This window comes from Aythya ferina, assembly GCF_964211825.1.
Source record: "Aythya ferina genome assembly, chromosome: 23".
NCBI lineage: Eukaryota > Metazoa > Chordata > Aves > Anseriformes > Anatidae > Aythya > Aythya ferina.
In genome coordinates, this window is record NC_140321.1 from 5,492,522 (window position 1) to 5,501,319 (window position 8,798).

General features: G+C 55.1%; 1 long non-coding RNA gene across 1 annotated transcript; it reads left to right on the forward strand.

Moving 5' to 3' along the window:
- Window positions 1-238: 238 nt before the first annotated feature.
- On the forward strand, window positions 239-7,111 carry LOC311422889. Its single transcript, XR_014685521.1, has 2 exons — window positions 239-1,023; window positions 1,800-7,111. It is a non-coding gene; the product is annotated as an uncharacterized lncRNA (long non-coding RNA).
- The last annotated feature ends 1,687 nt before the right edge of the window (window positions 7,112-8,798 follow it).

The following is an 8,798-nucleotide window of genomic DNA, read 5'->3' on the forward strand; positions in this document are numbered from 1 at the left end:
CCTGGCGGGAAGCGCCGCCAGCACCGCGCTCCCCGGGCACGTGATTGGGCGTCACCACTCCCTCCGCACCGGGGGGGGGTCACGCGGCCCTGCGCCGTCCGCCTGCGCTCGGGGAGCTGAGAGGTGCCGCGCGTTTCCCCCCCTCCCCTTCGCGGCTTGGAGTATCCCGAGGCTTTAAAGGGCCGGGACGGGCGGGCCCACTGGCACTGCTCATGGTGGAGCTGGGTTTGCCGGGTGTCATGCTCTGAGGCCTGTCTGGGCTCCTTTTCAGGGAACCACGGCAAAAAAAATAAAAAATGGCTCTAAGATAGGCTCTTGCTGGTCACAAGCAGTCTGTGGGGCTGTACTGAGGTGGTCACAAGCACTTTGTGGGGCTGTACTTGGGGCTTGGGCGGCGAATGCCCTGTAATGGCAAGGTTGTAGGTGACAGCAGCAATGAGAAGCAGTCAGAAGGAGCTGGAAGGGAAAGGGGCAGCGCTGCAGGCACCTCCTCGGGGCTGGTGTGGGGAGAGCTGAGCTCTGAGACCCCTCAATGTGCTGGGTTGGGTCACTGCTGTGCCTGTAGTAATACAGTTGTAATAATCTATAAAATGTCTATAGTAATATAGCTGTACTGAGTCACTGCTCAATCTGTAGTCATATAACTGTCTGAGGTGAGTCACTGGTTAAGTTGTAGTTATAAAACTGTGGTGGGTCACTCCTTGTTCTGTAGTAATAAAACTGTCCTTAGTCACTGCTGGACTTGTAATAACGTAATGGTCTGTGCTGGGTTATTGCTGAACCTGTAGTAATATAACTGGCTGTAGTAAGCCACTCCTGAACCTGTAGTAACATAACAATCTGTAGTGTATTGCTTCTGGACCTGTAGTAATGTAACATAACTGGATCACTACTGGACCTGTAGTAACATAACAGGCTGTGATTGTTCACTGCTGGACCTGTAGTAACATAATGGGGTCGCTGCTGGATCTGTAGTAACTGCTGGGTCTCAGGGATCAAGCCCGTTGTAGGCAGAGCTGCCAGGTAAGGCTTATCCAGGTCTCTGACATCTCAGAGCCTGCTGGTGAGAAAAGCACAAAGTAAAGCGCTGCAACTTGGTGTTACAGCCGTGCTTCCTGGGTGCTGAGGGGCAGCAGCTGCTGGGGTTGTCTCTGATTTTTTTTGTGCTGTGGTCGCACCTACGATGCTATCAGAGCACAAATACAGAGCTCTGATAAATGGGGAGAGCCTTATTGCATGTGTACCCACGGCCATGCAGCACGGGGCTGAATAAAATGACAGAAAAAGCTTTAAATAGGAGAAAAAAATATATTTTTTAACGGGCTGTTCCCTTTTTGCGATGCAAATCGCTGTCGGGTGCTCTCCCGAGCTGCATGCAGGGGGTGTCCGGGAGGCTGTACCTACACCTGCGCTTAATTGGGGCGGCTCATCCCGTGCTCATTAGCCACAAACCGGCCGCCAGGGGGAAATCCCGGCCGGGTGAGAGCCGTGACAGCCCCCCCGGGGCGGCGACCAGCCGCCCCCGGCCCCGCTCCCTTCCTCCTGCAGCCGCCGGGGGGCGGCCCCGGCCCGCGGCGAGCACCGGGCGGCCGCGATCGTTCCCCGCTGCTGAGCCCCCGGGCGCCGGTGGGGTGCTAAAGGGACCGAGCCCCAGCTGGTTCTGTGTCTTCCCCCCTTTCTCTTTCCCACAACACTTCTAAATCCTTCTCCGAGCTGCTTCTCGTGTTCTGGGTGAAGTGGAACAGCTTGGTAATCTTTTTCTTCTTCTTTTTTTTTTTTTTTTTTTTTCTATTTTAAAGGGTCCAAAAAGCTCAGTGTGATGCCTGGGTGCTTCGCGAGCTGGTGCTGTTGCCTCCCCCCGTCTTGGTGCAGGCAGTCAGATAATGCACAAGAAATCCAGGAACAAGTCATTCTTGGCAGCAGTCGGTGTCTTCTCTTAAATGCAGGCTTGCACCATATAAATCCTGGCTCTGTGTCCTGTCAGTGGCCACTGAGGCATGATTTCCATTTCGGCAAACAGCACAGAAACAGCGAAAAAGCCCAGCTGGGGAACGAGGCGGGGGAGCCACGCTTCACATTTCTCCGGTGCCTTCCACCCAAGGCTCTCACAGCCCCTTAAAAACGAGGGCCAAGCTGCAAGTGTGTGTTACGGGACAGGAGCAAGTCGGTGATGCTCAGGTGTGTGTGCAGGGCCTGGAGCTGGGCATGCACTTCGCTTCCCATGGCATGAGCTCATTCTCGTGCCTGTCGTGCTGGCACGCAACCGTGGCCCTTAAATTAACAGGGAAGGAAGTAGTAATGCAGCATTTCTGCTGTTAAAGTGAATAAATAGACCATGACCCGCATTCGGGGCGCTAGAAGGGCACTGTAGCTTGAGCCATTTGTTTCTTGGCTGAGGGCTAGGAGCTGATTCTTGTGCTGTGAGCTGTAACATCGTGGGTAATCCGCAGCTACAGGCAGGAGAGAGAAGAAAGCAGGGGCAAGCAAGTGCTAATTCACAAACATGCAAGGGAACAAAACCAGAGGCAGTCGGTCTTGTCCTTGTAAATGCTGAGTATCCTTTTGGCTTGTTTTGTTTACCCGTGACACATTTTTTTTGTCAGCGCCATGAGAAAAGCGCTGAAATTCCCGATGGCAAAATGCAAACTGCAGAGGCCAGCACGTTGTGCCTGGCATGTGGGTCAGGCCCGTTCCCTGCTGCCAGGGCACAGGGCGAGATATGGGCAGTTCTCTGGGCTGGTGGCACCGACCGCCAGATTTGCCATCCTCCCTCCTTTGGCGGTCACGCGTGGAATTGCAAATCTTCCTTTCCTTGAAGCTGTGACCCCAGGGGATGCCTGAGAGCGACAGCGAGAACAACCGTGGAAGTGCTAGTGAGCTGTGAGCTGCTTTTCCTCTCCTCGAGGCAGCTTATCTCCCTCCCAGGAGGATCGCTGCAGCTCCATTAGAGTCCATTAGCAGCTTCCTCTCCTTTTGCCTTGGGGTGAATTTAGGGCAGGTGTTGTTGTGGCAGCCCCAGAGGCTGGAGCTGCTGCTCGTAGCACAGCTCGGGTGTGCAGAGGAGCTGGGCTCTGCCACCAAACGTGCCCTGCATGTATCGGGGCCGTGTCTGTGCAGGAAGGAACCGTGGGGGCCTCTTCTTCCTTTTCCTGCAGGCTCGGATGATAACAGATGCAAGTAATTGAGAGAGAAGCAGTGATGGGCTTTCCCATGTAAAAACCAAGAGGTTTTGCCCCAAATGGTGTGTCTGGTGTTTGCCTGCCCTGCAGCAGCGGGCTCAGGACACGAGAGCTGTGCTGTTGTCCGTGCCACCAAGTTATTAGGGAGCTCCCATGGAGCGTGAGAGCCTTTGGCATCACTGTGCCGAGGGCAAAGCGTGAAAAGAAAGAAGTGTTGTGCCCTGTGGGACAAAGGGGACTGTCCTCGTGCTGAGGGCTTCACCCAGAGCAGGGAGATGCCTGTCCCTGAGAAGTGTCACGGGTAGGAGCGATGCTGGTCCGCGAGCACCGGGGCCGTGCAGCCTCTGGAAGGGGCACGATGGAGGCACGGAGAAGGCACGCAGAGCATTTGGCCCTGCTCTGCGGATGTGAGTAGCCTGCCATAAATATCAAAATGCTTTCAGTGTGACAAGTGTCAGCAGCTGTGAGTCAGCCCATTGCCGTGCTTCCAGGCAGCCAGACCATGGTTTCATTGTCTCTGGGTCCCCTGGAATGTGAGCCACACGGGAGCCCACCCGGGCTGCAGACAGAGGCAGAGCAAGCACCTCCTGAGGTCCCGGCACGGCACCGCTGTGTGCCCAGGCTGCAGGGGATCCGGGTGGGAAATGTCACCTCCAGGTAGCCCCTGAGCCCTTTGAGGGTGACCAGCACAAGGCTCCACGTGGAGGACGGATCCCCAGAGCATCCATCCTGCTGGGAAGATGTGGGACCAGCTGCCGAGGGAGCGCCCGGTGGCTGCTGCGGATTTCAGTGGGTGAAATCCACCAAAAGCAGACAGAAAACACACGTGCCCCGTGGTGCACAGCTGCAGAGAGGTAGCTGCCTGCCCTCAGCACGGCCCCCGCAGCCTTCCAGCACTGAATGCTTCCCACTGTCTCACCGTCCTTGCCCACTTTATCCCAGTAAGCCCACAATAATCAGCCTATTCTTCTCTGGCTCCGCTGCTGCGCCCATCCGGAGGCCCTCCGCACGTTTTGGCTCTACCTTTCCCCTTCCTATGCCGTCACCTCTTTCATTCTTGCTCACCTGCGCTATTATCAATAGCAGCTGCAATTAACGTCGCAGGCTGTGCCCGGAATCCTCTCCCTATCCCAAGCTGCAGTAGGGCTTATAGGTTTTTCCGTTGAGCAAATATGGGTGCAATTCACTCGAATTGCCAGTTCCTATCAGTCACTGGCTTGGGGCACTGCAGCAAAAGCAAACAGAGCTGATTACACAGAGGAAAAGCAAGTGTGGAAAGCAATTGTTCTCGTTGATATCACCTTGATAACGAAGACGCCAGCTCCAAGACAAAAGCTGTTTCAATTTTTTTTTTTTTTTTTTTTTTTTTTTTTTTGCCTTGGGGTTGCTGTGGTGTCATTCCTGGAAAAGGGAAAATTGGTGGTATTAGCTGAAAAGGCAGCTCTCAAAGGCAGTCCTCTGGTCAGGCAGAGTGGGAAGAGAGGTTTAATTTCCTTCTCTCCTTCCACCCACCACGAGACCTCAGGCAAATGTCTCACCCCAGAGAAGAAAACTGTTCTGTGATTATTTAGTTGAAAGCTGTCAACAGCTCTAGCTCCGAGGCTGGTGTTTCTCCTCTTGCAGCGCTGGCTGTGTGCAGAAACGGGAGGCTGCTGGAGCACGAATACACGCAGACAAGCGCGATGCCTTCGTCTCCGCTCCGTGCACCACCTGCAGGCTCTGGGCACGGCCCTGCACCAGGTCCCGTGGGGTGAGCAGCCCAAATGACCACCTCTCCCAAAATCTTGGGGCTGAGAGCTGTTGACCCTGAGCCCACCAAACTGACCGCAGGTTTTGCCCCGATCCCTCATGGCTGGCCATGCTCTGGTTTCTCCAGCGGCTCGTGTTGGCAACTTCTCTGCTCCATAGCTCTGGGAATCGCAGTGGATTATCCACAGGTCTGAAGGGCCAGCCAGCTGAGGGTTGGAACCTGATTATATTTTAATGATGAATCTCCCCCTGCCGTACAGGAGCAGGCCACAACCAGCTCAGTCTTCTCTGGAAAGCCCTGGGATTTAGCACTGATAGCTACTGGAATGGCTTCAGGTGGATTATTTTTTTCAGGCAGCATCTCCACAACCCTTTGAGCACACACAGGACTGTGGAAGCACCTCATGAGCGCTGCTAACGTGCACCTTGGAGGTGTTCTTGGTGTTTTTTGCACCAGCCTCTCATAAAGGAGATCCCCAGCTTGCGAGAGCTACCTCGGGTAGCCCAAGGGTCCCAAAGGACTCCGATGGCAGAGGTGGGCTCTGGGACCAGCACGGGTCGGTGGTGCTGAGCGGCGAGGAGGTGGCGCTTGGTGCAGCACCAGGCAGTGGGCATCCAGCCCCGTGATTCACACCACGTCTGACATCGCTGTGGGATTGTTCACTGTGGTATCCGGGGTGGGTCCCAGCAGCATCTTTCTAAGGAAAATTTTAGATGCTGACATCGCTTCTGACGGGTGGGTGCTGCCACGTGGGGCACCTTCCCGGAGCATCGCACGCCGCAGCAAGATGGAGACGTTCATTCCCATTTCCCTCATTTAAATGAATTGAAAGCTGCTTTTAAGAAAAGAGCCTGTTGCTGAGAAAAGAAGGGTCCAGCCTCTAACCCTTTGCACTTCAGAGAGCAAAATGCAAGCAGCAGTCGCATGCTGTGGGGAGCTTCCCTGTGCACTTTTGCTGCCTTTATTTTCCCCGACCTCTGAGAAAACACCCCTGAGAAATCAAAAACGTGTATCCTGGATGGCAGCAGCTGAGATGTGCTGAGCAGCATCTGTCTGAAATCCTCAATGCCCTTTGGGGCAGTGAGCCTGTGGATGCCAGTTCCATCTGGGGCTTCCCCATCGCTGTTTGGTGTGTGGTGAGCTACCAGCGAGACCCAGGGCTGGACAAAAAAGGCTTTTCCTCTATGCTCAGCCCCCAGGGAGGCAATTCCCCGAAGGATGCCAGTGGGAGCCACCCACTGCTGCAGGGCACCACAGGACTTCGTCTTCCTCTGCTGGCGTCAGTGGTTTTCCCCACCTGGCACCACCGGCGTGCGGAGGCAGATGTGGGGAGCTCCCCTACAACCCAGCCCGTGCCTGTGGCTGCTCCTCATCTTCCTCCTGCACATGCATCCGCTGGGTTGGGGACCACAAAGAGTGTGGCTGGTGCATGGGACAGAGGGATCAGGTCCTGCCCTTTTGGGTTTAGGGGTACCCCTGACCTTTTCCGATGCTCCTGGGCATGGCGTAGGCTTGGGTGTTCAGTCTGAGGTGTAGAAAACAAAAAGTCCTTTTTCAGTAAAAGGCGGCTGATTAACGCACCCTGCGGGGATGCGCGGGGCTGCGTCACTCCTCTGAGTAAAGGCGTCGTGGTGTGCCAAGAAGGAGCTGACTCACCTGCCCGAGGCTTAGGAAGCAGCCGGGGCTCGGCACCACCGTGCACGTGGCTGCTGGAAGCAGCCCTGCGGCGCGGGGTTTGGTGGTGGTGCGAGGGGCTGCCCCCCACCAGGCTGGGGTCCCCCCGTGGCCATCACAAATACCATCCAACGCCCTGTGCTCGGTGCTCCTGGGGCCTTCTTCGGCGGGTGGTTCAGTGCTCCTTGTTGTTTTCTTCAATTCTGGAGGCCCCGTGGAGCAGCAGGTGGTTTCCTGCCCAGATTTCCCTCTCCATCGACTTCTGACCCACTGGGCTTGGTGCTACAGCACTTCTCGAAGGGTTGGTGAGGAGAGGATGGAGCCAGGCTCTTGTCTGTGGTGCCCCACCAGGACTGGAGGCACTGGGCACAAACTGGAGCACGGGAAGCTCTGTCTAAACACCAAGAAGCGTGTCTGTGCTGTGCGAGTGCCCAGAGGTGCTGGGGTCTCCTTGGAGGTCTCCAAAAGGTGGCGTATCCAGAGGAACCCAGCCTCAGCCAGTCTGGGATTATGGGGCTCTGCTCATCAGAGTTGTGTTTTTTTTTCTGAAACCCATAGAGGGAGATGCTCTCAGCACCAGGACACAGAGAGGAGCCTCCCCAAAAAGCAGGCTGGGGGCTGTGAGGGGCATTCCTGGGGCTAGGGGCACCTGGAGGAGAGCCCCCTGTTCCCCTCCTCCTGCACAACCTGAGCGTTTCGGCCTCAGGCCTCCCCCATTTGGCTCCCCTGACCCTCAGAGCAGCTTTTTGGCGTCTTATTAGGCAGGAAAAACCTTCCGCTCCAAGCAGAGGTGGCAGACGGTGAGACTTTTTTTAACCTTTTCCCCACATTTGCACGTGGGAATTCCAGGGAAGCATTCTCAAGTCTTATTCATAACCAATATTTGTTCCTTTGAAACGGCTCCTTTCGGCGCGGTCAGCTCATTGATACGGGGATGTTTGGTTTGGTCAAATGCCAGGAAGATGTAACCGCGCATTTATAAAACCTACAGGACCCTGAGCACGTGGCTGTCTGCCTCTCTTGTTACCGAGACAAACTCCCAGTGTTTTCACAGCCTCCTTCTGCTGGGGAGACCAATCTGTGGTTCTCTCATGGGCATTCATGCTTAAGGACAAAACACCCCGAGTAAATTCACCTTAACCTGGCTTGTCATAAGGATAAGAGCCCTAAATCGAGCAGGTTTTTACACCTGTGCACCAGGGGGTGCTTGGTCTGGCAGGGACAGCACAAGTCACCTCCCCAAGCACTCTGCCCACCTCGTTAGTTCTTTCCTGTTGCTCTTCCCCGCACACAGAGAGTGCAGAGAAGATGGAAAGGCTTGGCCAAGGAGCCACGGAACGTCTTGGCTTCGCTGCAAAACCAGCGAAATCAAAGCCAGAGGAAAATGTTTGCTTTTTTTTTTTTTTTTTTTTTTTTTTTTTGCTTTTTTCTTTTTTCTTTTCCTGAGGGGTCTTGCAATATCTCCACGCTCGTGTTTGCTTCAGTGCTCAGGGAGGAGTTTGCAAGTGCTGCGGCAAAACAAGCCCTTTCTATAGCAACTGGCCCCTCCAGGCCATCTCGGGGCGCCTTGCACAATGGGAATGGAAAGGCACCGAGAGTCGCGAGTGTTTGTGTTGCAGCCTGAAAGCAACATGAAAAAAAAGCAACACGGGATTTCAATTTGGCTTTAAGAGTGCCAAGAGCTGTAACAACCCACTGCCCAGCGAGGAGGAATTGCATCACTCCGGGACTGGGAGGCCTGGGGCAAACAGACGGGAGCTTAAAGCACAGAAAAAGGGCTTTGCTTTTATTTATTGCTGAGCAGTAGGGAAAGGTGTCAGGGAGATGGAAGGGGGCTGTTTTGGGGGCGTCCTCCCAGCACTGGTGGCTCCTCGCCGAGGCTGGGCGCAGTCGGACAGGGCAGGGTTGCTCCTGGATTTTCACAGCCCCGTCCCATTTTCCCAAAGGAGCTGTTTAACCCCGAACACGGCATTTCAGGCTGCTTAACCTGGGTCGCAAGCTGCAAAAATATATCACCAAAACCCAGCGTGGGCTGCAAGCCACGGATCAGAGCGTAAGGGCGCCTTGATCCACGGCCAGAGCCCTTCCTCTGCCCCCACCGCTGCCGTGGCAGTGTCCGGAGCTCCTGCCAACACCACGGTCTCCAGAGGTGCAAAGAAGAAGAAGAAAGGCTCCAGGAAGAAGGAAAGTGGCCG